Below are 4432 nucleotides of genomic sequence, written 5' to 3'. Positions count from 1 at the left end.
CTGTGCTGTGCCTTAACACACACAGTCACCCACATCACGAGTTTTGCTTGTCCACAGCTTGAGGTGCAGTTCCCCCCAAACCCCTGCACTTATCTCCTTGAAACTTGGCAGGCTTCATGGCCTCAGCAGGGGCCACCACCCCAAAAGTTTTTAGCCTGTTGTGCCTTAACACACAGAGTCATCTATGTCATGAGTTTTGCCTGTCAGCAGCTTGAGCTGTAGTTCCCCCCCAAACCCCTGCACCTATCACCTTGAAACTTGGCAGTCTTCGTGGCCTCACCAGGGGCTACCGTCCCAGCAGTTTTGACCCCACAGTGGCTTAACACATATACGTGACATGTTTTGCTTTCACGAATTTGGGGTGCAGTTCCCCCCGAACCTCTGCACGATCTTCTTGAAACTTGGCAGGCTTCATGCTCACAGCAGAGGCTACCAGCCCTGCAAGTTTCATCCAAATCAGACAACAAACAATAAAGTTACAGATATTTCATTGATTCCCCATTATACCCTATTGCCGGATCTATGAGGCAGCTCTGAAGCTTCGGAGCCGCTTCGGCCGGATCAAAGTGGAAACCCGGTTCAGATTGCTGGCATCTGAAGTGGCTGGATCTGAAGCCGGATCGAATAGCTGCCTACTTGCACAGGCCTAGCATTAGACCGTCTGTACAGCATTAAGGGGGAGGAGAGGGACATTTGTAAAGCCACTGGGTCCTTTAACTGTAGGGATTCACTGGTGGAGGATTGAGGTGGAGGGCTGTAGTAGCTGTGTAGCTGCAGCCAGCTGTGCTGGCACTCTTTGTTTTAGAAAGGGCTAATTCTTTCTTTCCTTGTCTTGTGATTATCTCGGATATCAGGCCCCTTTATTTAGCTTTGTGCATGTGATCCAAAATTACTGGCTTTTAATCAGCATTATTTTCAGATTTTCTCTACTTTTTTTTCTTTGTCCTAATGGGTTTAAGGAATGATAAAGGTGTAGGGCAGGGTAAGGGAAAATAGTGGCACCAAAGGCAGCATTTCTCTTATGCCATGTATGTATGGTAAGTCTGCATAAAATCAGGGTAAAACCTTTTGGATCCCATTCTCATTTATACTGAGGCTACTTCACAGTGCTTTGCAAGTATAAAAGGAGGCCTTAGGACAAAGTTATTACACCCAAGTTAAACAACCTTTATATCATTGAGGTGGTATAGAGTGGCCTTCTAAATGAGAATAAAACTTCTAAAATGTGTGATTTTAAGGAACGTGTTCTTAGCCTTATTTGTGAAAGCGGAGAGCAGAGAGCAAATAGTGCTTGCTACACTTGGAACTGTCATGTTATATCACTTTATTGGATTATTCTTGCAGCAGATGAATTGAAGGTAATTTCTTCATGATGTTATATCACTACATTTGGCAGTGAGCAAGGACTGGATTTTGAATATTGATGAATCGAAGAGGTTCTCCCACTATAGTTTAGGATGTTTTAGAAAACCAAGACCTAATGGAGGGTGAAACCTGGGATACAGATGTTATAATGATCTAAAAAAGCAAATTAAAAAGTGTGTTTCTGAGTATTTGTACTTTCAGTTCTGTGTTCTTGATTATAAAGACTTAGCTGAAAAATTGTCTGTAAGTCATAATTTTGGGCAGAAAGATCTTTGGCAATTGTATATCTGTGTGCTAATAATGTGGGTGCCCTTAAAGAAAAGTCAGTGATACGTTTGTGTGTGTATTATGTTGGTATAGGTCAGATTTATGGAAGAAGATCTCTATTGGCTTAAAGATATGAGACCTTTGTATAGGTTAAATCCTGCACTGATGTACATGCATGTGATATCAGTAGTGACACTAAATGGATCAGAAAACAATCTGGCCTGTAGTCTTAAATGTTGTTATGAGTACTGAAGTGCAAAACAAAACTGGATATTACTTACACACTGCAGATGTGAGAAAAGACTCAAAACTAATGATCATTTCAAAGGTTCTATGTGATGAAAATATTATTAGTGAATTAATAAAACATAGTCAAATACACCCCATTTTCTTGTGTATGACATGCACCTTTTTTCTAAATATGCTGGAAATTGGGGACCATGCTTTAAGTGAAATAATATGGTAATAAATACAGGCAGTCCTCCATTTACAACGTTTCGCGTTACAACATTTTGCACCTACACCATTTATAAATTGACACCCAGTTTCAACTTTCTGATATCAGTTTCGCCTTTACAACTCTTGATTCGATGTGACGCCACGCCAGCAAACAAGTTCGCTGTGTCACCCATCTCCCTGGAGAACATCTGTCCAAACTTCCTTGAACACTTTCTTTAAGAAAGCAGACAAGACTCCAGAAAACCCTGCCACCAAGACTCCTGAGAAGACTCCAGTCAAGAACCCTTCAAAAGTCCAACCAAGAGCCCTTTAAAAAGTTCAGCAAAGTCAAAGAAGTCCTTCCAAATCAATATGATTGCTATTTACACTATAAATACATTAATGTAGCTATATTACTCATCTATAATTGATCGAGTACAACATTCTGGGGTATTTTTGGTGAAAATAGCGTATTGAGCCTTGGTTCAGGAACCAATCCCCCATTTATAACATTGGTTCTAATGAGAAAATTGGTTCCAAGTTACAATGTTTTGACTTAAGAAGCAGTTTTCAGGAACCAATTGTGTCGTTAAGTCCGAGGACTGCCTGTACAGTAACAACAGCTTCTGTTGTGTGAGCCCTGCCAGGGAAAAGATAAAGTAACTCTGCACATGCTCGATAGGGGACAGCATAATGTGGATGATTTGGCCATGGATCAGCATTGCATTTGTACCAGGAGAAAAGCCTGCTGTTCAAGGGATTTTTTGCAGAAGAGAGCTGGCTCTTTCACAAGAATGTTAAATCACTTCCAACCTGGAAGATCTCTGTTTTCCTTCACCAACTTGAACAGCTGTATGCTCCTCTTGGATACTGAGAACACCTGATATCCCATTGTCCTCTGCCTACTGTCCTTCCCTCCCTCCATCCAAGGGAGAGAGAGCACTGACTTCCTGATAGCCTGCCCAGGGGCAAGCTGTCAGGGAGGCTTGTTCCCAGAGTCCTTTTCCCTTGAGAGAGACTCCTGCTGCAGAAGGTGCTACTGACTTAGCAGGAGCCTCTGCCCTGACATCCGGGGCCTCAGCTCTTTTATATTTCTGAAGTGGAGTTTAACCCTGGGTGCTAGAGCCTTCAGAAATTCTTCCAGTTGATCAGCAGTTATGGGGACATTATCCCATGGTGGGAACTCTCCCAGAGACCTGGAAGCATTGCTGCCATGGATGCAGTTGCCTCCCTCCCCTGCACTCCTCCCAGTTTAACCAAAGGAGCCCAGGGGCAGCAACCCTCATGGGGCTCCAGGAGGGCTCTTGCCATGGGTGGATGGCTCCATGGCCAGTCACATGAATCATCTGATTTGCAGGAGTGTGGAAGAAGCATTCTCTTGGAGCTAGAACTGTCTGATGTCTCCAGGAGAGCTCGAACCCCAGGTGCACCTGCCTTCTTCCCTGCACGCTCCTCTGAGTTGACCTGAAAGGCCGTGTCCACATCAGCAGGGATGTTTGTTTCCCCAAGGACAAAAAGCAGTGGTATACCTTGGGGAACACCTGTGCCATGTGTCTGCTGGCATGCAGCAGGTTACCCCAGATGGGGTAGGGGAGGCGGGGGCCAGCAATTGTGCTGGCCCCAGCAGCCTTACTTGGAGTTCTGGGGTCCAGGGAAGCTTCAGCTGTGGCACTTCTGCAGGGAGCCTGCCAGCAGATGGAAAGTGGCTCTGGCCAGCCAGGCTCCGGTTTTGGGTGGCATGTGCTGCTGCCATGTGCGCCATCCCGCTTTTGTCCTGCGCAGGTTTTTTTGACTCTGGGATCTCCCAGGGTCAAACCCCACCTCCACCCTGCAAGGTAGCAGCGTGGAGAATGCCTGAATGTGCAGTGTGTGGTGCTGCAAATGGGTCTGCGGTGCCACATACCGCATGGCTGCACTCCTCTTCAGCTGCGTCCAGACTGCATGTAGTGGGGAATATTTTGTTATAGCAGGACCCAAGGGAGAGGGGGCATTCTCCCGGGGTTGGAATCCTTCTTGGACTGTTTATAGAAGTTTATGCTTTTCAGCAGCTGCCAATTGCCTGTTGACAGCCTACCCCTTCCCAGGAAGGGGAGAGGACAGGCTGTCAATCAATGGAATCCCTTAAGGGTGGAGATGACCCATAGGACAGCCCTCTAGTGCCTTCTGGTAGGAGAGCTCACCTGCATAGCTCTCGAATCAGGGGGCTGGTACACACGTATGCTGTGACTGTTGGGCTGTTTTTTTAGCACTAAGCATTTCACCAAAATTCTTAGTGCTAGAGGTGAATGCTTGCCCATGGCCTTTTTCTTGTTCCCTGACAGAGACTCCTGCTGCAGAAGCTGCAGCTGACTCAGCCGGAACC

At 45.8% G+C, this 4432-nt stretch overlaps 1 protein-coding gene across 10 annotated transcripts in view; it reads left to right on the top strand.

Moving 5' to 3' along the window:
* The window catches only part of MPDZ (multiple PDZ domain crumbs cell polarity complex component), a 138169-nt gene that overhangs the window by 33223 nt on the left and 100514 nt on the right, over positions 1-4432 (top strand). The window lies entirely within an intron of this gene.

This window comes from Alligator sinensis, unplaced genomic scaffold (genome assembly GCF_000455745.1).
Source record: "Alligator sinensis unplaced genomic scaffold, ASM45574v1 scaffold798_1, whole genome shotgun sequence".
NCBI lineage: Eukaryota > Metazoa > Chordata > Crocodylia > Alligatoridae > Alligator > Alligator sinensis.
This window is presented reverse-complemented; position numbering and strand designations above follow the sequence as displayed.